This window comes from Silene latifolia, chromosome Y (genome assembly GCF_048544455.1).
Source record: "Silene latifolia isolate original U9 population chromosome Y, ASM4854445v1, whole genome shotgun sequence".
NCBI lineage: Eukaryota > Viridiplantae > Streptophyta > Magnoliopsida > Caryophyllales > Caryophyllaceae > Silene > Silene latifolia.
This window is the reverse complement of record NC_133538.1, coordinates 379,500,963-379,527,252: the sequence shown is the minus strand read 5'-3', so window position 1 is coordinate 379,527,252 and position 26,290 is coordinate 379,500,963. Positions and strand designations below refer to the sequence as shown.

Below are 26,290 nucleotides of genomic sequence, written 5' to 3'. Positions count from 1 at the left end.
TTGAGATGCCGTCATCGGTTGTGGTGGAGTAGGCGGGATGTTTATGATACGAGTTTTCGAAAGTACATACCAGTTATACATAGATTGTTGTTTTGTTTACAGTTGTTTCCTGCGAGTTCCGGTTTGGACAGATAGACAGTTGTTTTGTTTATTGATGTTTCTTACCAATTTCAGCTTGGGAGTGAGGGTAGACTATGATATGGAATAGAGTTGTGTATGTTTCCGTTGTTGTCATGGTATAGTGATATCTCATTGATGGGACACAGTTGCGACAGGATGTTGGAGTACTTGTGATCTTCTTTTAGAGGAGGCATTGGTTGACATAGTAATGGCAAGTGATTGTGGAACATGTGTTGTACTGATCTAGAAGCTACAAGTGGTTCATAATCTTTTATTTGGACAGTGAGTATAGGGTGTTGGAAATTAGTATCATGTTAAGTTGTGGATGAGTTTGTGGTAATATAAGAGAGAGCTTGAGGGTCTAGTGAGGGTGTGTGTCACAATTGTGGATCGTGAGTTATGATTATGGAGATAAGTACATGTATAGATGAGTATGGCGTTTTGCGGTAATGTTGAAGAGTTAGTGTGGTGATTTTGCGGAAGATTTTATGGGATAGATTAGATGGGGTGCAAGATGAATTGAGGAATGATGACTGTTAGAGGAAGAAAGACCTGGATATAGGAATGGTTGTAGGTGTTGAGGTTATAGTCGGTTATCGTTGACATGCGGTGGTGATGAGGATTTTGGAAAGTATAGCAAAAGATTTAGTATTTGTGAGTTACGAGGACGTAACATTTATCTTAAGAGGAGTAGGAAGCAACAAAGAGAGTTTGATGGTTGTACATGTTGTAGTAGATTTGAAAGTTTGAGTCTTGGTGGAGAATAAAGAATGGATTTGTATTGTGGTTGATATCATTAAAGGTCATGGTCGTGCTTATAGTAGTGTGATATTTAGGAGTGTGAGAATACTTCGATAGTGTTTATAGTTGGATGATAATGTTTATGAGTTCGATAGTGTTGACAGTTGGATGATAATTTATAAGTAGGAGTAAACTTCGAGGACGAAATTCCTTTTAAGGGTGGTAGAATGTAACATTTCGTTTGATGTTTATGAGTTTCTTGATATTGGATTTTCTAGTGGATAATATGTAGTGAGGCGAAGCTAGTGTTGTTGGTGGATGGTATTTGGAAAAGTATGGAGTTAGTGTCGACAGACTATAATGTGGTGGATACGATATCGTGAGCCATGTTGTGGAGGTAGGCATAGTTGGTGGAGCTGGTGTTAAGAATCCATGTTTTAGAGGTTGGTTTTAACTTCGGGGACGAAGTTCGTTTTAAGGAGGGAAGACTGTAATACTACGGTTTTCTATGTCTTTGGGTACACTATCAAGTGGGGCTTACTATGTCGAGTAAGTATGTTTGGTTTACGAAACAGTGTTTTGTTGATGGGTACTCGATCGAGTAAGTTGGGAACTCGATCGAGTAAGGGTCACTCAATCGAGTAAGTTACTTACTCGATCGAGTAAGTTGGTTTTACGGGTTGTTTTTGACGGATTTTGATAGCAACGTGAGGAAGAAATATAAACTTAATCCATCAGTTTCTTTTCATTTTTACACTTTTCTAAACTTCACAAAAATAAAACAAAGTTATGTTGCTTCTCTCTCTCTCATTGCTATCAAATCCTAAGGGCTAGAGTCATCGGATCGTTGTGTTCTTTACGCCGTTGAGACCGTTGTATTGTGGGTAAGATCCTAGTATAGTTTTTATGTTGTTTCATTGATTTTGGTTGAAACCCTAATTGGGTAAATTGGGGGTTTTGGGAGTATTGTGTTTATTAGATAGTGATTGTATGATTGTATGTTTGATAGGATGTGATTTCATTGAAGAACGATGTTGATTAGCTGATTGTGACGATCTTGGTGATTGCTATTCAAGGTAGGATTTCCTACTCAGTTATTGGTTACATACATGTTGGTTGGATGATGCATTGTTGGTGGTTGTTGATTATTAACATTTGTCTATATCGTATTGGAATTGGTGATTGTTGGTTTTGTGTTTGGCTTTGATTGTTTGTCTTTGGTTCTCGAGGTGCGTCCTCGGCTGAGTGGAGTTACTTGCGGGAGTGGCTTCACGCCCTTGATTCGCCCTCTGTGGAAGCCGTCGCAGAAGGGATGTGCACATTAAGGAACATGGGTTATCGCTCGGATGAGATGAGCGGAGCTTAGGTGGGAACGGCTGCGGTCCCCTACTGGCGGTGTGGAATACTTGTTGTGATGGGTATTCTGGCAGGAGTACACACCTTAGTGTGTAGTCTGGTGTGTGGAATTTTGATGGAGATTGGATGATTAAATTGGATGATTGTTGTATTGCTTTTGTTGTATTGTTTTATGTAAACAGTAACTGACCCCGGTTGAAATGTTTTGAAAACTGTGGTGATCCATTCGGGGATGGTGAGCAGTTATTGAGCAGGTATTAGATGATGCGCATGGGATAGCTGGGTTGAGTTGCCACGAGATGTCTAGAAGTCTTCCGCTGCGTCTTAAACATTCATTTACATTATTTGGATTAGTTTTTTTGGGAACAGTTGTATTTTACTTTATCAGTTCTGGTTTTGGACTTGTTTCACTTTAAACATATTTAATAAAGTATGTTTCTTTATTGTCTATTTGATATATATTGTCTCGGGTAACCTAGATGGTAGCATTCCCATGCTTTAAGTGGTCCTGGTAAGGCACTTGGAGTATGGGGGTGTTACATTTAATGTACGTTGAATTTGTGTTTTAGGTTACAACTGTAAGCAATTATCCATACTCTTTAAAAATCCCAAACTTGGGTTACTGTAGCCGTAACAGTACTTTGATCATTTTTATCCATTATGCCCTTACCTTTGCTTCTTATTACTTCCGTACCCTTTTTTCGACTCATCTAAAGCTCATTCTCCCTCTTTTTCGTGTCCCACACTGCTCCTCATTCTCCATTTTTGTTTCTCTATGCTCTTCACTCTCCATTTTTGGTTCCTCTATTTTTCGTGGATGGTTTGCTAATTTCTTCATTAATATCAATCATCAATCAATTCAATTATGGAGAAAACCCTACCCAAAACAATCACCATAATTCCTCTTCCTCCTCCAGAAAGCAGTTCACTTATCAAATCAACAACAATGGCGATGACGAATTCAATCCGGCTGTTACAAACACGTAGCAAGTAAGTTGTCTTGTTCATTATTCTGATTTTCTTACTAATTATTGAGGTGGATTTATTGATTTGTGAGTTAATTATTGATTTGTGAGTAAATTAAATAATTTCGAGTTTATTTTTTGGCTTTAAATTGATTGCATGCAATTGATTTGGGGCATTTTATAGGTTTAAATTGATTGCATGTAATAATTTGGGCTAATTTTAATTTCTGAGTTATTTTGGTGCTTTGCTATTTCGCAATAGCCATGTTCTTGTATAGTACTCCATAATTATGTAAAGGGCGTTTTGTTTGATTATGAATTAAATAAGTCAAGGTTTTGTTTTTGGGGTTTCAATTGATTGCATGCAATAATTTGGGTGTTGATATGTGTTTTTACCTAAGTGACAATCCCTGCAAAACTGGGTTCATGCCAAAAACTTAGTTTTGTTAAATTTGACTGGGACAATTCATGCGTAAAGAGCACAAAAATGCATTCAAAATTGCGTAATCACTTAATTTCATATGTCATTCATCTATTGGTTTCTTTCAGTTATTGTAGATTCGAACTAGCTTTAGATTTGTATTCTATACTTTCATATTATCTTATATCTGTATTCCTTAAGTCCTTACTACTATGAAGAATCGGAATAACATTGTCTGTCATGCTGTTTGGTCAGGGATCAAAAACTCACTTGGGTGGCACAATGCGACTTGGTTCAAGGAGAACATATTGTCATGTCAACGAATGCACGAGTGCAAAACTGTATGAATATAATCACTATTATGAATGAAACAGTCTACTACTATGTTCTTTCATTGCAAGATTCATATAAATTTGACCTGGAGGCTGGAACGTACTTTATTCAATCTCTGTCAATAGTTACGGAAATACAAATTTTGCTGAAGAGAGACATCAGCATAGATATGAGGTTTGTGTACATGACAATCAGCTTAAACAGCTCTATGTGACTCCAAATGACTTGATGTTGTTTGACTGACTTTAGTGTATGCTGTGTATTTTAGGTGAATCCAGATATATGGTTGCTCAACTAGAAAGTGTTGATATGTCTTTCACCGGAAAAGATGAAAGTGGCTAACGAATGGAGGTTGGAATTCATCTTGTATAGCTATTGCTTCAGCCATATATCCGATCATTCAAAATTTCGTAATTTTTAAATTTTGAAATAGCACTCATTTGGTGCAACTCTTAAAGGGTTGTTAACATAACGGGGTAAAGTTGCAAACATCCGACCCCGTTTACCATGCTATTTGCAGGAGCTCTCGGGCTACTGGGGTCGGTTATGCTGTTAGTGTATCGTATCTTTACTAAAAGTATTCTGAAATTTTATTGTGTCACAGATTGTTCAGCTGCTAGATCATCCTTTATTCATCGGATCTCAATTCCATCCCGAGTTTAAGTCAGATTCCATGCTATTTGCAGGAGCTCTCCGGGTACTGAGGTTGGTAATGCTGTTAGTGTGTATCCTATCTTTAAGGGAGAACTCTATTAAAAAAATAATTAATTAAGAGCCTTTTGGTGATTGATGTTTTTTGGGTTCATTATTTGTCCAAAGTATTGCTGGGTTAAGCTCTAAGGATGGAATCTATGAATAAATGCAGATTATTTTGGAATTGATTGAGCTGGAAGTTTAATAATTGGGGAAGTGAGTGGATTGCTGCGGTAATGTTTTTGTATATTATGATAACAATCTTGGCTGATATTCATGGTTCTAGTGGCAGGTTGAAGGAGGATGCAAACTACCCAAAGGAGCTCATCAGAAGAGGCACAACATATGCTTTTCAACAAGAACTTGACGCTGCAATTGCCGACTTTACCAAGGTATCAAGTTCATGCTTCTGTTCTGAAAGAGTTTGCTCTTTTTGACAAGAGCGTTTATAAACTTGTATGTACGCCATGGATGCAAATCCACTAGATGGTTGAGGCATGGAAGCGTCGAGTGCAAGCTCGTGCTGCATTAGGAGACTCTGAGAGGGGTAAGAATAAAGGGGAGGGACTCTGATGTTCTTTGTATAATCTACGTTTCCTAAGAAACCGGAGACTTATTGTTCCTTAGTTTTGGAATATGATGTAATAACACAAATTGACATTTTTTTAGTCCTCGATTTGTTAGTCGTCTCTGATCATTTGTCACAAACGCTTTCTGAATTTTACCACGGTGTTGAATTTGTGATCCAGATAATTAATAACCTGACTGAGGCATTGGCGTTAGAGCCTAATCCAGCTGATATACTTCATTTGAGAGGTCAGTTAGCTAGACTCATTTTCAGTTCATTTGATTCTACATTCTCCAACCTTTCATTCTGCATTTCCATTTGTAATTCTATCAACCACAAGAAACACTTATAATATAATCGTCTTCCGAAGTTGAAAATTAGTGAAGGGAAGGACGACCCCTTAAGGAAATTAGAGAAAATGACTTCACGTTTAAGTCTCATTATAATAATATGACTCTTTTATTATGTTATAAACTATTTGCTAACTGGAGTCGGAAAATCTACATGGCATTTATAGTGTTGTGAGATGTTTTTGGGGTTTGATGATTTCATGCTGATTTGTTGACTCCCTCCTTGAAATCGACTTCAACCTTATGTTCGGGTATGCTGATTTCCTTGCCCAAGCTGAATCACTCTTTTGGATAACACTTGTTGCGTCCCCGAAATAGACCCTTACATGGAGTAAAGGCAGTTTATGCATTAATTTAATTGCTTACAATGAATTTGTGGTGATGGTGTCTTTTCGTTTTCAGAATGAAATGACATCAGTTGAGCACAAGAAAGTGGAGGAGAATGTTCTGAGACTTTTTGAAGAGTGGCAGGTTATTACCCCACCTGAAAATTATTATCTATGTTTTTGAACTAAGGCAGTACTCATCCTCCTGATCAAAATGTGCTTATCCGACTCGCGCACTAATTCTACCCATGTTTTGTAGAGGGAATAGAAACAACGGCACAGGAAAATATTGGAGCTTCAGAAAGAAATTGATAAGAGGCAGGCTCTGGAGTTAGTAATAGAGCAAATTAGAGGAGCTGTTCAATTTATGGAACATATGGAAAGAGATGTCGATGCAAAGAAAAAAGGAGAACAACAATAAAGAGTTAAAGGATAAGGAAGAGGAATTGGAGGCTTTAAAAGACCAGACCCAGGCTTTGACTGTGAAAGAACGGAATTCCAACGATGTTGCAGGGTGCACGAAAAGAGCTCATCAATGTAAGTATTCTTGTTCGCCGAGCTATGTTCCTTTGAATCCTATTTTTTACCCGTGTCTGATACTTGCGCATATGTTTGAATGTTGAACCCAATTCGTACTATGACGGCTTCAACATTTCTAGATAAGCCGTAGAGGAAGGGTTGCTTGACGAATGTAGAGAAAGAGATTGACATATTAAGTATTTTTATGATTGTAGTGATTTCAAGCCTTATTTGCCAAAAGTCTCTCCTTCCACTTTAAAAACTCTAAAACGCTTCAAATTTGTAAATTTTACCGCCTGACCCGTTTCACAAGTATATCCCACCCATGATTCTCTATATTTTTAGTTACTCCATATAAAAAGGGACATTCTGTGGCCTTCTCATGTCATGATAGAGTGAATGAATAAGGAGAGTTGCAGACTCCTCTATCCTCTAATCTCTGCTATTCCCTTTCCTTTCAAATTTCATCTATTTTTATGTAACAGATTCATTGCTTTCACATATAGTCTAAGGTTTTCACTTCAATACAAACTGCCAAGGGTAATTCCCAAATGTACTTTCGTGTGAGAATTGTGAAGATATATCGATAGCTCTGTTTGGTGGTTGCCTCGTTGGTTGCTCGGAAATTTGGGGTTTGCTTGACATTGATTTTGTTAGTTGAGATAACTGGTTGTGGAGTGGATAATTGTTCTTGAAATTTTGTTAGTTGAGTTTTCTATTGTTTATTGATCATAAAGTCTTTAGCTTGATTGTGTAGTTGGGAAAACGATGGCGTAATTTTGAAGAAACCAATTTTGAGTTTGATTCAGGTTCAAATAATGTCATCATCTATACAAAATAAATATAAATGTCATGGTCGGAACAACTATTCATTTAGGTTTCGGTTTCTTTAAGTTTTATAAGAAGTTACGCTTGTATCCTCAGTCATCACTTTCAAATTAGCAGGAAACTTTCATGGTCTTCAAGATGAGAGACTGATCACTACTTAAAATGGCAGCTTATGACTTCAATGAACTGTTCATAGCCTAAGCTTATGACTAGGACACTAGAAACTCAATCATACCATGTTCACTATTGTTACTATGTAGGTAATCAAAATGTATATATTTTCTGGACATATATTTTAGCTATTTATCTTAGACATGGGCATGTAGATAGTTAAATGGTAGAAGAAAGTCGGATGTCATGCGGTCAGGCCTTGGTGAATATTCTATTACTACTCAATATGATAAGAAGCAATCTGGATATCGGGTTGCAGAGTTATTAATTTCGTTTTTTGTTACTCATTATGAATGGCTCAAAATTGTACTCAAATCAGTTTCCCTGGAATTTGTTTGAGATGTACTTGGAGCAAGTCAGCAAAGATGCTGCTTCCGCTGGGAAGAGCTTAACATATTCTTGCCGGATAATTGTGTTTGTGGATTTTTTTGGGGTACCTTTTAGTCTACGGGTAATTACTTCATATTATAACATCTACCTCAGCGCCTAGCCCCCTTGTCTAAATTAGCAATGATTATTGTATAAGATAGACTTTAAATATGAGACGGTGATTATTTATTGGTGTTGCTTGATTTCATTGTAGGACGGCATTATTCTGTAATATTGTGGTTTTGTTTAGTTAATACTAGGTGCGATTTTGATAATGTGTGTGGTTGTATGCAGTGTACATAGTCAGGACTCATGTGTGCATGGTTTTAAATTTCAAGCACATATTGTTAGGTGAAGAAAATAGGACTAGCACCTAAAACTCGTAGTTTATAAGTCACAGCTTTTCGACCAAAAAGAGCAATACATGCCGAAAAACCTTCTTGTTAGACAGAATGCTTAGAAAGAGGCTTCAGTACAGTTTGTGTTGAGTAAGGTTTATCTGATGTGGTTACCGGTGCTGACACTTTTTTTGGATATGTAACTTTATTGTTACCATCCACCCGATGTTGTAACTTTCTATCAAAGAACTTGATATAATACGTATTTCTGTTTTAGGAGGACCCAAAATATTGTATCATCTTATTGGTGGAGCCTTCGTTTTTTGCCATCTCTCAAAGTCTTTAACTTTAGACTATCTTTGTTATGTGAAGTCACTTTAAAGTTGGTCATGATATTGATATAGAAATCAAGATTAAATGTAGTATGATGTACCTAAATAGATTCAGAGATCAAGTCAAAGCGAGTTTTAATAGCGAGGCTAAATTGCAGATCCAAGGGTGCCATTGAATTGGGAGGAGGGGGATAGTTACCAATGGTGGGTAATTAAGAGGTAGATATCTCGCTTCCCTGATTTTTACTTGGTAGTTGACTGTATTTTTCAAGAGCATATCTTGAGCTTGACAAGAATTCTTTGTATTTTGCTTAAATTATCAATTTTTTTCTTCAGATCTACTTTTTTTATCGTACTGTAGCTGATTTGATTCAACTATCTGCCTAGCGTCGGCATGTGTAATGAAAATGTCTCTGCTGAAGAGGAACATGTTGGCACCATACCAGTTCTGGTGTGCTTATAACTTTGCTTTACTAACTCATAGCTTTAATCACATTGCTCGTGTTTTGCTTCAAAGATGTCTCATTAAATAAAGATGAGCTTTGAAACATGAGCTATGATATTATACATCTTGGACCTGGGAGGCGTGTATGAAAGAGTTGCATCAAGCAGGGGCAATTCTTGCCTTGTTTAGTCTTATCATCCGTAGATTTGTTATTTCCTCAATATTTTAGTGTGTATTTGATGAACTGAAAGGGAAAGGGAGAACAAAGGCAATTGATGTATCACTTTCATATATACTTTTATAGCTCCCTTTATACCGTTTTACATACCGTTTCGTGCCTATCATATCATTTATATGCTTTATTTCAATGAATTGTCGATACTGCCGCTATTTTGTGTTTTGATGCAGAAATGACTCGTTATGAGTATGATCAAGATAAGATTAGCATGGCGGAGACGGCATAGAAGAATACACGAAGCATGGCACGGGAAACGAGGAATCATGAAGACTAGAAGTGAAAGAAGAGAAGAAAGAACTGTGAAGCAAGTTCCTCGATCGAGTCATCACGACTCGATCGAGCAGTTTGTCCACGATCGAGTCACCTCTGACTCGATCGAGGATCCTCTCTGGCGGGTTTATTTCCGGAATTTCCTAAAACGTTAATCTTTTGTTATAAATTAAAGACTCGTGTTTTATTGTTAGACTACGTTATATTTTGCTTGGGTATTGCTGGAAAACTCTCTTAGAACCCTAATCTTTCCCTTGTATGGTACTAATCTTTCCTCGTTAATTAATCATTATTGTTTTATGTTCTTCAATTATTGTTTTATGCTTGAAATTATGTTTTCATATTTAATCATATTAATTGTTGCTATTATAATTATGAGTAGCTAATCCCCTCATCTAGGATGAAGGGGATCTAGGTTAATTAAAAGGGAAAGTCAATTAGTTGCTATTGATATCGTTAAAGTTGTTGTTTGATTATTGTAATTCTTCTAGTTAATCAACTTGAGGCCTGAGTTATTAATTAGTGTAGCAAATCGATCCTATCGCCGACCGGGTTAGAATTGATATAGGCTGCGATAATCAAATAGAAAGTATCTAATCATAGCGACCGCATGTTAGAATCAATCTAAAGGGCATAATGGAGTCGACCGATCTTATGACCTTAAACAACTTGATAAATCTAGTAATTGATTGATAATCCCCGACTGATTGACCTAGTGAACCTAATTCCTAGACTTTTAATAATATTGTTATTCATCCTTTATTTACATTGCAATTAGTTTGTTAGAAACAACTCAAAACAAAACCCCCCGAAATCGGTTACTTCCAGATAGCTTAAATACTCTTAGACTTAGCTTTTACCGCCTCCCTGTGGATTCGATACCTGTCTTATCACTAGCTATTCTTGTTAGTCCTGAGATAGTTTTACTTTGATTTGGTAATACGACTTTAGCCACATCAAATTTGGCGCCGTTTCCGGGGAGGCAACAATTGTTTAGTCTTTTTGTGTTTATTTTGTCTTTTTGTCTCAGGGAACCCAGTTCCTTGAGACCGTTCTCACACTTTCTTGTTAGTTCTGTTTATGCCCAGGTCTAATAGGTCCGAGATTATTCCTTTTGATCCTGAACCTGAGAAGGCTTTTCGCTACAGACGGAAATTTAATCAAGAAGTGGGTCAAGTTGAAGACTTGAGTATACTTGACGTCGAAACGGCGAGCTCCACAGAGTCAGCCGGTCGGTCTTACGAAGAGGAGGAGGAAGAAATTCCTATTCCTGATATTCCTATTCCTGATATTCCCGAAACTATCATCATGCCTACTCTAGCCGGTCATTACGAGCCAACCTTGGCTTCTATTCCACAAGGATTCAAGCGCCCACTACCACCAATGGAACATTCGAGATTCGGCCATCTTACATCAATTTGGTGGAACGAAACATGTTTGGAGGGACAATTCTGGCCGAGGACCCCGCGACGCATATGGAAAAGTTTGTCACTTACTCTTTGTTCTATTCCATTATCATTTGGAGTGACACAAGATCAAGTTAAGGGTGCTCTTTCCTTTCTCTCCGAAAGATGGAGTGCCGAGTGGTTAAGAGATATGGATATGGATACTGAGGGAGTTACAGACTGGAATTCCTTGGCCCTTGCTTTCTACAAGAGGTACTTCCCGCCTCAGAAGACTAATGCTTTGAGGAATCAAATTACTAGTTTCAAGCAAGGAGCTACTGAAGATTTGAATGAAGCTTGGACTCGTTTCAAGCGTTTAGTTCGATCGAGTTCCCATCATGGTTTCCCAAAGTGGTTCCTTTGCAACCAGTTTTATAACGGGTTGTTTGACAATCATCGTGCCCTTTTGGATTCATCTGCGAATGGGAGGTTTCAAGATAACACCAATGATGGTGACGCGTGGAAGTTGATTGATCAGATTGCTACCCATACCGCCAGGTATGGAAATCCTAGGGGAAGCACGCGAGGTACTGGAGTTGATAGTGCTCGGCGCAAAGACAGTGGAGACTATTTCAGCCCAAATTGCTGAGATAAAGACTACCCAATCATTGGGTAGTAAAGAGAGAGTTCATGCTATGAGTCAGCAAGTAGAGGAGACTTGTGCTAGATGCGGTTTGGATGGTCATGGTGCAGCTGATTGTATAAGCACGTTGGAGCAGGTTAATGCCTTTCAGGCTTACAGACAAGGTGCACAAGGTACACCTTTCTCTAATTTTTACAATGAAAGAACGAAGGAGCATCCGTTCCTTCAATGGTCTAGCCAGAATGTGCAAAACCCGCAGCAGTCACAACCGCAAAAGAATCCTTATATCCCTCCTAACAATCGCGGTAATCAACAACAAGGGGGATATCAAAAGCAAAATCAAGGAGGCCAGCAGTTCAACAATCCATATCAGCAGCCTCTTCAGCAAACTCCTCAACAAATTCCTCAACAAGCTCCGAACAATGATATGGCAGAGTTGCGCAATCTTTTGCAACAAACTTTGTCGATGCAGCAGAAGCAGACGACTCAGATCTCTGAGTTGATTTCCCATAACAAGATGCTAGATAATCAAGTGGCTCAGATGGCACATCAAAACCCATCAAAACAGGCCGTAGGTCTTCCTCCTCAAGGTAAACAAGCTCATGAGCAAGCTAATGTTATTCAGCTGAGGAGCGGTACTTCTTATGTGAATCCCGACCTACAAAGCCTTGAGAGAGATGTGCCCATTATTGTTGATGAGGTCCCCTACATGCATCCCAAAGGATTGGGTAATTTGGAGCTTAGTGATGATGAGAAAGAACCTGACGAAGTTGAAACACGAGCTGACGATAAAAGTAAAAAAGACGAAGCAGCTGAACCTGTAAAGGTTCCTCGATCGAGTCAGAGGCGACTCGATCGAGGATCCAGCCACTCGATCGAGTCACCCCGACTCGATCGAGGATCCCAAATTGTTAGCAGACGGTGTTTCAAAAGTTGTTTCTAAAGAGAAGCAAGCCGAGCCCATAACCATTGCACTACCTTTTCCTCACCGACAACAAAAATCCAAGTCTGTATAGGTTCGGTAAGTTTATGGAGGTCGTGAAGAATCTACGGGTAAGTGTCCCTTTTTCTTGAACTAATTACTCAAGTGCCGGCTTATGCAAAGTTCATGAAGGAGATTTTGACAAGGAAGAGATCCTTTGACGCGGTGGAAACTATTGCTTACACTCAGAAGTGCAGTGCCATGTTTCCAATTAACTCACCACCGAAATTAAAGGATCCAGGAAGTTTTTCTATCCCTTGTCAAATTGGTCACCTTTCTATTAGTAAAGCTCTTTGTGATTTGGGAGCTAGTGTCAGTGTTATGCCGTATTCTATCTGTAAAAAGTTAAATATGGGTCCGTTGACAGTTACTAATATGATACTTCAGATGGCCGATAGATCTATTAAATACCCACTGGGGGTGTTAGAGGATGTTCCCGTTCGAATAGGGAAGTTTTTCATCCCCGTTAATTTTGCTGTCATGGACATGGCTGAAGACAACCAAATCCCTATCATCTTGGGCAGACCGTTCTTACATACTGCGGGGGCGGTCATAGATGTTAGGCAAGGGAGATTGACCTTAGCTGTGGGGGATGATATGATTATTTTTAACTTAGAAAAAGCATTGAAAAACCCCATGATAGAAGAGACTTGTCATAGTATAGATGTTGTTGATTTTACTATTGATGAGTGTCTTCCTATGTGTTTGGACAGGATCCTCCGGAGATTTCCCTTGTCACGGATCCGGTGATCGACGAGTTCATGGAGTCCGAAGTTCATCAAATTGAGAGGCTTCTAACTGGAGAGGAATGCCCACATCGGAAGGTATACGATTTGGGTGTCACACCTAAGGTAACTGAGGTAAAGAAACCTGAATTAAAACCTCTTCCCTCTCATCTCAAATATGAATTTCTTGATGACTGTGAAATGAACCCAGTGATTGTCAATGCTAACCTAACTGAAGGTCAACTATCTGCTTTGTTGACTGTTTTGAGAACTCATAAAAAGGCAATTGGGTATAGCATTGACGATCTCAAAGGTATTAGTCCTGATTTTTGTATGCATAGAATTCACTTGGAAGAAGGCCACAAGCCTAGTGCACAAGTTCAGAGACGACTAAATCCTCCAATGCAGGAGGTGGTAAGAAAAGAGGTACAGTAAATTACTTGATCTTTGGTATTATTTTCTCTATTTCGATTTTAAATGGGTCAGTCTGTCCAAGTTGTACCTAAGAAGGAGGTACTACAGTAGTAAAGAATGATAAAAATGAATTGATTGCTACTAGACTTGTCACAGGATGGAGGATGTGCATTGACTATAGGAAGTTGAACACGGCCACTAAAAAGGACCATTTCCCACTTCCTTACATTGACCAAATGTTAGAGAGATTAGCATGTCATAGTTATTTCTGTTACCTAGATGGCTACTCCAGTTTCTTTCAGATACCCATTCATCCTGAGGATCAGGAAAAGACCACTTTCACTTGTCCATATGGTGTATTTGCTTATAGGAGGATGGCCTTTGGTTTATGTAATGCTCCTGCTACCTTTCAGCGTTGTATGATGGCCATATTTTCTGATTACATAGAGTCTATCATGGAGGTCTTTATGGATGATTTCAGTGTATATGGTACTGATTTTGATATTTGCTTGAGAAACTTGACTAAAGTTTTGCAGCGCTGTAAGGAGAGCATCCTTGTTCTCAACTGGGAGAAGTGCCACTTCATGGTTACTGAAGGGGTGTTACTCGGTCATTTGGTGTCAGGTAAGGGCATTCAAGTGGATAGAGCTAAGGTTGAGGTAATTGAGCAACTCCCGTACCCGGTTAATGTTAAAAGTGTGCGTAGTTTTCTTGGTCATGCAGGGTTCTATCGCCGCTTTATAAAGGATTTTTCTAAAATTGCTCAACCTCTAACTCAGCTTCTTCATAAAGATGCTCCTTTTGTGTTTACTGACAAGTGTGTTCAAGCCTTTGACATGATCAAACAAGCACTTATCTCAGCTCCTATTATTCGATCTCCGGATTGGAGCCTTCCTTTTGAGATTATGTGCGATGCCAGTGACTATGCGATTGGAGCGTTTTTGGGACAAACGAAAGGACAAGGTGTTACATGCCATTTACTATGCAAGCAAGACTCTCGACGATGCACAAATCAACTATGCTACTACAGAGAAGGAGCTTCTTGCAGTTATCTATTCATTAGACAAATTTAGAGCTTATCTTGTTGGTTCTAAAGTTATTGTACACACTGACCATGCAGCTTTAAAGTATCTTTTAACCAAACAAGAGGCTAAACCTAGACTTATTAGATGGATTTTATTATTGCAAGAATTTGATTTAGAAATCCGTGATAAGTCTGGTGCTGAAAATGTTGTTGCAGATCATTTGTCCAGATTGAGATTCTCAGGAAGAGAGATTTTGCCCATCGATGATTCTTTTCCGGACGACCATCTTCTAGTCGTAGTGCGCAAATACCCCATGGTTTGCAGATTATGCCAATTATTTGGTAGGAGGTACACTTCCTCTTGACTTATCTTATCAGCAGAAGAAGAGGTTCATGCATGATGTGAAGAGGTACTTCTGGGACGATCCCTATCTGTTCAGAGAGTGTGCCGATGGTATATACAGACGATGTATCCCAGAGGGTGAGGTACGTGCCATCCTTTCTCATTGTCACTCTTCTTCATATGGTGGTCATCATGGTCCTTCTCGGACCTTTGCTAAGGTAATGCAATCGGTTTTTATTGGCCTACTATCCTTAAGGATGCTACTAACTTTGTCCGTTCGTGTGATGCTTGTCAAAGAACTGGCAATATCTCGCAAAGGCATGAGATGCCTCAAACTGGAATCTCCGAAGTAGAGATTTTTGATGTTTGGGGCATTGATTACCAAGGGCCGTTCCCTACATCTTTTGGGAACCAATACATATTAGTGTGATAGATTATGTTTCTAAATGGGTGGAGGCAATTGCCACCCCCACTTGTGATGATAAATCTGTTGTTAAGCTGTTTCAGAAGACTATCTTTCCACGGTTTGGAGTGCCTCGCGCAGTGATCAGTGATGGAGGCAAGCATTTCAATGAGCGTCATCTCAATTCTCTCATGAATAAGTATGGCGTTACACACCGAAGAGGACTGGCTTATCATCCTCAAACCAGTGGACAGGTAGAGGTTTCCAACAGAGAGCTGAAACAAATCTTGGAAAAGGTGGTAAGCAAGAACAGAAAGGATTGGAGTCGGAAGCTCGATGACACTTTGTGGGCTTACCGTACTGCTTTGAAAACGCCGATTGGAACCTCACCTTACCGACTTGTCTATGGCAAGTCCTGTCATTTACCTGTGGAGCTTGAGTATAGGGCTATGTGGGCCATTAAAGAGCTGAATATGGATCCCTCACTGGCGGGTGAGAAACGACTGATGTAGTTGAATGAGCTAGATGAATTTGTTGCATGCCTATGATAGTGCTCAAGTATACAAGGAGCGAACGAAGAAGTGGCATGACAAGCATATCTTGCAAAGAGAATTTCATGTTGGTGAGAAAGTTCTCTTATTTAACTCTTGTTTGCGCTTGTTTCCAGGTAAATTGAAGAGTAGATGGTCTGGACCGTTCACTGTTACTGATGTGAACAAATTTGGGTCAGTTACACTGCATTCTGACACAGGAAAGACCTTCAAAGTGAATGGGCAATGCTTGAAGACATACTATGAAGGTGCTTTTGTGGGGGTAATAGAGGCTCTTGACCTCTTCCCCATTGATTCTTCTTACTGATGAAGAATTACGGTCGTGCGGGACCGCAAAAACCAGCGCTACCGAGAGGCAGCTCGGATTTTGTAAACTATTAGTTTGTAATTAGGATTTAAATTCACGTATTGCTTTTGTTTTTATGTTTCCTTGAACTTGGAGGGACGAGGAGAGGGTACTTGATATGCTTTCAAGTGTCTTTTGCAGGAATTTTGACGGGATTTGAAGTTATGAGTAACAAATGACGAAGAAAGGAGCCCATACCTACTTCCTCGATCGAGTCAGCTGCGACTCGATCGAGGAACCTATCAGCTCGATCGAGTCAGCTGCGACTCGATCGAGGAACCAGTGAAGAATTTCAAAAAGTTTAAAACGAAAGTTGGGTAGTCCTGAAATTGGTTCCTCGATCGAGCCAGCTGCGACTCGATCGAGGATCCAATTTAGACCGGGTTCCGCGTTTTATTTTCACCGGTTTTATGCTTTTGTTACTCTAATTCCTTTCAATTCCCTTCTTCTTTGGTTACTACTTTCCTGCATTCTACCTCCTCTACTACTCATTCTCTCTATATTCAGCATCAATCATCATCAAAACTCACTTAAAACTTGTGCTTAATTGCTTATTACTTGTTTGAATCGTTCTCTTGTGCTTATTTTCTCAATTCCATTGCTTAAATTGCTCAGGTAAGTCGCGATTTGGCCTCTATGTGTCTCGAAAATTCTGATTTTTCTTGCTTAATTATTGAGTTTATTGTATTAAATCTTCCATTGCTAGTATACAATTGCTATTTCCTTGCTTTCTAGCCCCTTGTTGAAATTCATGCCTAATTTGCTAATTTGGGAATTAGGGTTCTTTAAAATCCGGGTAGAAATTTTGCATTAAATTGGTTAGAATTGTATTCTATTGCTTGGAATCTTCCATATATGATACATACTCATGTTCCCCTAAGTTTTTGGATGCTTTCATTGTCATTTGGAGTCTTAAAATTTGATTTTTCGGACCCATTATTGCCAAAAACGGGACTGTTTTTCTGATGAGGTTGAAATTTGATTTTCTACTTGCTTTTATATAAATAATGTCGACTTCTGGGCAAGGAAATAAGCGGACTAGAGAAAGGAGAACCCCGGTTCAGCAACCCGAGGTGATTCCTGAAGAGATTGTGTCTTCGGAGGATGATTTGTCTCCCTTAGACGATTATCCATTTATCGAATTTCGTGACAAAGCATAGAAGGACAGGTTTGAGTATCTGTTAACTAAGTCTATGAGTGCCACTCGATGTGTTGATAGGAAAATTTTGCGCACTTTGAAGATAGACGACATTATGTTTGGCATGTTTAATGAAATCGGGTTGCAGGGTCTTTTCACGCTCCACGAGTTATTTTACCCTGCCCTAACTCTCGAATTTCTGAGCTCTTTTACTTATTTCCCCAGTGATCACCTAATCAGATTTCGTTTGCTTAATGTTGAACGGTCTTTAACCTTTGGCCATCTTTCTGAAATCCTGGGATTGGATAAGCTTACTGAAGGGGACTTGTATGGTGTTGGTGGGTTGTCTGTTGTTCGTTATTTTCCATTGTTTACTGGTTATATGGATGCGGACGTCAGTGCTATGGCTTTGTTAGATGTCCAACACGTTTGTCTTCGTATGTTTTTGAGGTATTTGAACTATTTGTTGTATGGCCGGACCGATAAGCGCAAGACCTCCACTATTGAGGTCTTAATACTTGCTAGTTACTTGAATCCTTATAGGGAGGAGACATTCCAATTCTCTCCCCCTGCTCTTGTCTATTCGGCGTTTGATAGGATGATCGGGAGGTACGGGAACCTTGACTGTGGTGCTCTTGTCACCAAGATTGCTAGGGCTGTTTGTGACTTTGAGGGTGATGACCCATATGAGCCCATGGCTGACTTTGAGCCACTTGTTGATGATGACCACCTTCGCTATGACATTTCTTATCTTGATATTAAGAATGGGAAGGACCATTCTTTGGAGGGTCCGGTGAGTCATACATGCTTCTTCCTTGCGCCCGTTTGCTGTTGTTGACCCCCTCAAGGAGAGTACCGCCGTGGAGCGACCCCACCCGTTACTTATCCGATTCCCGAGGATATTTTGGTTACTTTTCCTGGGTCTAGTACTACTACCGCCACCGGCGGGCGCCGGAGACGTCGTGCACCCACTACCCACCTGCCAGGCTCCTTCCAGCCCGCTCCTCCTCCACCTCCTTCAGCCTATCCTACTTCAGGCTATGCTCCAGGTTACCATTTTGATCCCGTCATTGAACGGGAAGTGAGGACGCATACGGGCATCAACACTGCTTTGACATAGAGGAGGATGTGGGAACAGATGGGGGCTATGACTTTAGCTTCCGGGGGGCAGTATCGCGGTGTGTCACCTTCTTACTACACTACTCCTGGTGACGACAGTCGTGTGTTCTATCTTTACGGAGTGACTCCTACGGAGTTTGGACAGTTTAGCACCGAGTTTGGTGCATTAGGCCGTCCCTTCTACACTCCAGTCCACCCCCTCACCTACTTACATTTTTGCGGAGGACACCGGCATCCCTTATTCCCAGAGAGGCCCGTTTGGCCGTTCTTTCGCTTCTACTTCCACCGCTCATTTGTTCTCGGAGGCACTCGTGGTCGAGGCCGTGTTCGGAGAGCCACTCGTGGTAGAGGCCGGCCGCATGTGCCGTTCCCGATCCCGAGCTTATGTCCTTATATGCCGATATTGATGATTTTGATGATACTGGAGCCCGTGAGTGATAGCCGGTCACTACATCCCTCTCTTTCCATTTGGTTTTGGGGAGGCTACTTGCATTCAAATTGGTATTATCTTTCTTGTTTTGTTTTATTGCATTTCTTTTTACCCTCTTTCCTTTATTAGTAGTGTCCTATAGTTTGTTGATTTTCTGTGTGATTGCTATGCTGTAGGCGTCACAATGAGGACACTGTGACATTTAGGTTTGGGGGAGTGTGTTTATTTCTGTTGTGTGCTTTTACTTATTGTTGTGTGAAAAAATCAGAAAAATTCCGAAAATTCAAAAAAATTGAAAAATTATAAAATACAAAAACATGTTTTTATTTACTTTTCTTTATTTTGAATCGAGTCTTGGTGAATTGTATAGCAATGATGATAACTTGCTTTGTCTTTGCATTTGAGTCTCATTTAGTTGTCCATGTACGTTGTTTTGACCTGTTAGCTATGATAAACAAAGCTCTTTACTCAAGTCTTGACCGTCATAATATGCCTTATGCCGAGTAGACTTGACTTTATTTTGTTGGTAAACCACTTAAATTTCTGAGGTCTTTAGAGCTTCCTAGGCCGGGAACATTAATAAACCGGTCTCATTGTTATTTAGGCTAATGAGTGTGGTCTCCTTGTGGTATATGTAATATCAAACTGCATAAGTGTGACATTAGTTTCTTAGCTTTGCGCGTTCATTTGATTAAGTACATGTGGATAGGCGATTCTTATTGTTCAAATAAGCCTTACATTACCCAGTTTTGTTAGCCCGTTTGAACCATGTAGCCATTTTATATCCTATTTCTTAGCTACATTCCAGAATTTGCCTACCTTTTTCGGGACGATCATGATTGCTTGAGTCTTTATTGTTATAGCTACTTTGGTTGGGTTGGGACTTTTATTGTCATGTGGGTAGTAGCTATCTTTTTGTAGCAATTGTGTGACCTCTTATGTTGAAAAGAGAAGTATTATGAAGCAGCGGGCAAAAAAAAAAGAAAAAAAAAGTCTCGAAAAAAAAAAAGAAAGAAAAGAAAAAGAGATGAAAAAGAAAAGAGTTTCGAAAAAAAAGATTCGAAAGAGAAAAGAAGAAAAAAATGTATGCTTCATTCGGTTTTGTTAGGAGGTTGTGTGTGGTAATTACTGGAGTCTAATGCACATTTGGAGAGCCTTTACATTTCTCTCATATGTTGTCAAAGTTGAGATTATTTCTCCAGCTGGATGTTTGTTTTACTTCTTATTAGGTTTGGCTATTGGTCTAGTGCTGCGACTACCGTCTGAGCCTCACATATCCATACGTGCTTTTGCACAAGCCACTTCTATACCCATGCCACTTTACCACCATTCTGTCCTTGATACATGTACTTGGTCTGTTTCGTGAATGCGTATTAGTTGGAGAATCTCTTATCACATTAGATTGCATGCATATCTCATAAGTTGAGTGAGAGTCTTACCTCTTTCTATCTTACATATATCTCACCCATTATGAGTGCATGAGTGAAACCGCGAGAATCCAACAAAATGGTCTTGCAAGGTTGAAAAGTATTTGGTTGAGTCTCGGTATCATGTCACATCTTGAGTAAGAGTTGCGTTAGTCTATTACCCGTGCTTTTGAATTTGTTTTATTAGCACCATTTTGGTCATTACTTTGTTCTAGATATGGACAGCTGAGTCTTGTATGTGCCTAGACATTTGCTCTGAGTTATTCATTCACCATATGTTTGTTGTTCTTTGTTTGGTCTGACTGCTTTGCTTGAGGACAAGCAAAGGTTTGGTTTGGGGGAGTTTGATGTATCACTTTCATATATACTTTTATAGCTCCCTTTATACCGTTTTACATACCGTTTCATGCCTATCATATCATTTATATGCTTTATTTCAATGAATTGTCGATACTGCCGCTATTTTGTGTTTTGATACAGAAATGACTCGTTATGAGTATGATCAAGCTAAGATTAGCATGGCGGAGACGGCATAGAAGAATACACGAAGCATGGCACGGGAAACGAGGAATCATGAAGACTAGAAGTGAAAGAAGAGAAGAAAGAACCTGTGAAGCAAGTTCCTCGATCGAGTCACTGCTGACTCGATCGAGCAGCTGTCCTCGATCGAGTCACCTCGACTCGATCGAGGATCCTCTCTCTCGCGGGTTTATTTCCGGAATTTCCTAAAACGTTAATCTTTTGTTATAAATTAAAGACTCGTGTTTTATTGTTAGACTACGTTATATTTTGCTTGGGTATTGCTGGAAAACTCTCTTAGAACCCTAATCTTTCCCTTGTATGGTACTAATCTTTCCTCGTTAATTAATCATTATTGTTTTATGTTCTTCAATTATTGTTTTATGCTTGCAATTATGTTTTCATCTTTAATCATATTAATTGTTGTTATTATAATTATGAGTAGTTAATCCCCTCATCTAGGATGAAGGGGATCTAGGTTAATTAAAAGGGAAAGTCAATTAGTTGCTATTGATATCGTTAAAGTTTTTGTTTGATTATTGTAATTCTTCTAGTTAATCAACTTGACGCCTGAGTTATTAATTAGTGTAGCAAATCGATCCTATCGCCGACCGGGTTAGAATTGATATAGGCTGCGATAATCAAATAGAAAGTATCTAATCATAGCGACCGCATGTTAGAATCAATCTAAAGGGCATAATGGAGTCGACCGATCTTATGACCTTAAACAACTTGATAAATCTAGTAATTGATTGATAATCCCCGACTGATTGACCTAGTGAACCTAATTCCTAGACTTTTAATAATATTGTTATTCATCCTTTATTTACATTGCAATTAGTTTGTTAGAATCAACTCAAAACAAAACCCCCCGAAATCGGTTACTTCTAGACAGCTTAAATACTCTTAGACTTAGCTTTTACCGCCTCCCTGTGGATTCGATACCTGTCTTATCACTAGCTATTCTTGTTAGTCCTGAGATAGTTTTACTTTGATTTGGTAATACGACTTTAGCCATATCAGCAATGGTGGTGCTATGGAAAATTTAAATTGATCACCCACCCCTTCTTATTCAACTATGCAATAAGTCTATGCACGTCTTTTACTCCAAATATCCGGAGCCCTTTTTCTTGCTTGAGTAGTGAAGTCGAAAGTCATTGTTAAGAGGCAAGAGGTCCCCTCATATACTTAAATGTCTAAAGGCATCTGATTTTTGGTGATAGAAGTTAGAACATTACATTACAAATAATTATTTGTTTCTCATAATTGATAATCTTTAGCTCCAATAGCCCGTCATTAGTTTTTCGACTTTAGGTCAACATGAATGAACCCAAATGCTTCAAAATTTTAGCATATTTAGTTTTGTTAATATCATTGCTTTATTGGACAGTAGTAGTGTGGTAAGTTACATAAATTATTGCTTTATGTCTTACCTCCTACTATATACCATGTATACCTTGGTCTATGAATCTACTTCTTGATCGATGGCTTATCTTAGATCTTGACGGAAAACATTCTTATCTGACTTTATGTCATACTGGTTATTTTGCTACTGAATTAATGCTCTGGTTCAAATTAGTTTAATTCAGTTTTATGTTGCAAATACATCTAGGAATATGCTGTGGCTAATATGAACCGACATGAATTCAAAGCTCGACAGGAGCAGGAAGGAAAACATGTAAGTATCTATTGATCATTCAAGAAGTGTGAAAGTTGAATGCATAGTCTTGTAATCTCGTTGCCTTACTGTGCTTTTATCTACTGGTGTTTTAGAGACTCGCTGATGCCATGGACGGGGAGATGACGAGATGGGCCCTGGAATAGAAGGAAAGTTACGAGCGCTATTGTCATCTTTGCAACAGGTAGAATTTTTCAGTGAACTACCTTATAAATTTGATTACCTTAGGTTGATTTATTCTTGCCTTTATTTGACACATAATTTTATGATTTAATCCTTGGAGATTGTATTTATCTTTGTCGCTAAGCATGGTGCTTGGTTACTTCCAAACCATGGTATTATATATCAATTTTGAGATTTCATCCTTAAATATGTCTTGGTGGGCTCTTCTTGGTAATAGCACTGTAAATGCGGCTAAAACCACTTTAAAAGACGATCCCTTTAAAGTTTAACCTTCATAATCTTGATGACTAAGTAACGCTGGATATTTAATACCTTAAATGAAATCCGCAACGTTTCCTATTCCCCCCCCCCCCCCTTTGTGTACACGACTGCTGACATGCTAATTTTGACGATTTTAATTAGGAATTCAAGGGGCTGATCAATTGATGTTCGTTGTGTAGGTATTCATAAACTTATTGGTTTAAAATGGTTATTGATTGTGTAGGTTTTTGGAGTTGCTTAAGATGAGATTTTGATTTTTCGATGAGATGGTTAACTTGTGAGCTAATGTCCAATAAGTGGAATTTTTGGTTGAGTGTGGTGTTATTAGCTATTGGGGGATGTACAATGCATTAACATAATTGGCTAAATTGCGGATTGGTTTGATGATAGGTTAGAGTCCTGGGCGAATTCTAACTTCTAATCTAAGAATTAGGAACCTAAGAAAGTTGTAGTCATAGTTAGCTAAATAGCGGATTGGTTTGATGATAGGTTGAAGTCCGCTCCTGAATCTCGTAATATTTGGTTTTTACTTTGTAGTGGTAATTAGAAGTCTTTGGTGTTATTTATCAAGTTAGGTAGAGAGTAATATAGTTTAGGAATAGTTAAAACTGCTATTCAAGTTAAGTCATATGAACAGTCCTACACCTTGTGTGTAATATTTTTTTTTTGTCATTTTCACTCTACCTATCTTGAAGCTTCTTATGCAAAGTACCTCTTCATCATAACCTTTATTTATTTTTTTGTCAAAACAGAGGGGCTAAGTTTCAGCTACCGGGGAAATACTATAAAAAAGGAGGGGCGAGAGTTTTAGTTAGCGTAAATAGAAAGACTATTATGCAAATAAGATAGCATTTATGAAAAGTCACGATATTAACCTGGACATGCCCACTTCACAGTTCACACTGTGTGTTAGCCCGTCTCCTTCTTTTCAATGCCTGGTGTCGTTACATAGTAGGAAAATGTATCTCCGAATAATCATTGAAAAGGTTATAAAGTGCATATATTATAGCAGCGATGATGAAGCTGTGTTTCAGTACTTATAAAGTGGATAAAGTGGGATGTTACTGTAACACAATGTCAGTTAAAAGGAAACTTTTAATGTTTAAACTTTAAACGACATGTTTTTTATGTTTAAAGGACAAGATGTTAAATGCAGACAGTCATCAAGTCCAGGCCCAACTTCTTGCATCGCCAATGCAGATGGTGATTGCGCTTCTGCTAACATCAATGACTCCCACACGGTTTTATTTGTGAACTTTTCCAAGGCGTGTCATTATGGCATGAGACAAAAGCTTACTAAGCGTGTTATGTATTCGTTCAGAGTGCTTTAGTGCAATCGTTTTGCATTATAATCTCGATCTTTATGGATGCTTGCAAAAAAAAAAGGCATTTGCCTTTATGCGAGTGTAATACTACCTCTTTTTATTAAATTAGTCGTTCACTTGTGCATCATTATTTTGCGTTAGACATGCCGTTTTCAAGCAGTTACACGGGTTTTGTAATAAAAATTATGGTCGTTCCACCATCTATAAACATATAAAGGACCAAGCACCTTTCTATTGATACATTACTGACTTACTTCCGCGTAGCATTCCACCTTTCTATTTTTACCAACTGATCCATCCCTAAGATGATCTCAAAATCTCTTAAAAGAAGTTCAATTAAATCCATAGGAAAAGAATTTTTCCGATTAAAATAGTCACACCCTGATGCACTTTCCCAAAACTTACTGACTCCCCCGAGGGTATTTCTACATCATATTTTATCACACCAGATTTACTTAATTATAAGGTACGAGGATGATCACTAGAAATAAAAGAATGGGTAGCTCTACCTGTTTTCTACAATTACAGATTATTTTGTCACGAATTCCTTGTAATTTGCCACAATTTTTTTTCGTGTCACACCATTCATGACTACTTGCCTTTCTTTTAAACATCTATCATACTACTTAATCCTTGACAATTAAATTTAAACTTTAAGACAATTCTATAGCATAAAGATCACAAATCGGTTAGGGGTAACATATTCCGCATATCTCTAGACATGTAATTCGAAGCATATAATTCACGTAAATACAACCAATTTCATATAAACATGCAATAATTCAAATAATTAATATTTCTCCATATTATGCCATCCATTATATGTCAAGAAAATTTCCATGAGTAATTATGCCACAAATTAAAATATGCTCAAAAGAAATTCAATCCACTATAGTTGCCATTTCATAGGCCACACACCTCCTCCCTTTTATTCGTCTAAAAATTTCTTAGCTTTTAGTTCTCATCCCGCAAATAAGGTTAGTAACTTTCGCAATTTCAGAAAATAGTTAGACCCTTAAGGTAAAACATCCACGCTAACTACCCCACTCTCTTAACCTTCCTCGAGGTGACCAGCTCAAAACTGAAAAGGGCTATATCGAAGACGTCTCCTTAACCTAAGAAGAGGGCTCCTAAACAGTTTCAACTCCAGTTTCATTTTATTAGATTTATCCGAAGTTCATTAGATTTTTTTTTTAGGCCTTAGGAACGTTCGCTCTGATACCACTTTGTAACACCCCCATTTATTTAGGAGCCTTTAGCAAGAGATTTCCAGATAAATAAAGGTGTTACCATCTCAGTTGCCTAAGGTAGTAAGTATAAAAGGCAAACAATTACCAAAGTACTTTAAGACGATATAAATAAAGTGCCTCAAACGGTTTTATAACAAAAGTTCCAACGAGATAATTAAATAATGAAATTATGTTTTAATACAACTGCAGCGGAAATAATATAAATAGTGTCTGAATAAATTAAGCGATCTCTAGACTCCGACGAAGGTCATACGTCCCATGCTCCCTGCAAGCATCAACACATCACAAAAGCTAACATGTAATCAATATGCTCCCCAATATTTGGTTCATCACATGTGTTCACGAATACACGATCAGCCATGAGGTAGAGTAGGATAACTAAACAACGATATATAATATAATAAACCTGTAACCAAAAGACAACAATAGAACTCATGCTAAAAGACCGTTACTCACGGCTCAACCGTGTACCACAACCGTGTGCCACCATCGACACATCACAGACGCATACACCATCATATCGCAAATACTGCTCAGGTCCACGGTCACCCCACGCCACCGTGCCTGATCGACCACAATCGCGCAGGTCCACGGCTCTTCCACATCCCCGTGCCTGGCCGACTACTAATCTCAATCACAATACCAATCCTCTTTCAAGATGCCAATAAACAACAGAGAACCAACCAGCAGTGACAATAGTATAACTATAAGATGCTCAAGACAAAAATTGTAACAATAAACTCATGATGGAATAAATTATC

At 38.7% G+C, this 26,290-nt stretch overlaps 1 long non-coding RNA gene across 2 annotated transcripts; it reads left to right on the top strand.

Moving 5' to 3' along the window:
- Window positions 1-3,861: 3,861 nt before the first annotated feature.
- On the top strand, window positions 3,862-24,402 carry LOC141627458 (uncharacterized). 2 transcript variants are annotated; one of them, XR_012537022.1, is made up of 9 exons: window positions 3,862-4,287; window positions 4,541-4,845; window positions 4,916-5,021; window positions 5,379-5,445; window positions 5,950-6,018; window positions 6,133-6,410; window positions 22,445-22,510; window positions 22,606-22,694; window positions 22,794-23,004. It is a non-coding gene; the product is annotated as an uncharacterized LOC141627458 (long non-coding RNA). The 2 variants fall into 2 exon arrangements; XR_012537021.1 differs by adding an exon at window positions 24,123-24,402 and having other exon boundaries at window positions 3,862-4,110; window positions 4,205-4,287; window positions 4,541-5,021; window positions 5,379-6,410; window positions 22,794-22,845.
- The last annotated feature ends 1,888 nt before the right edge of the window (window positions 24,403-26,290 follow it).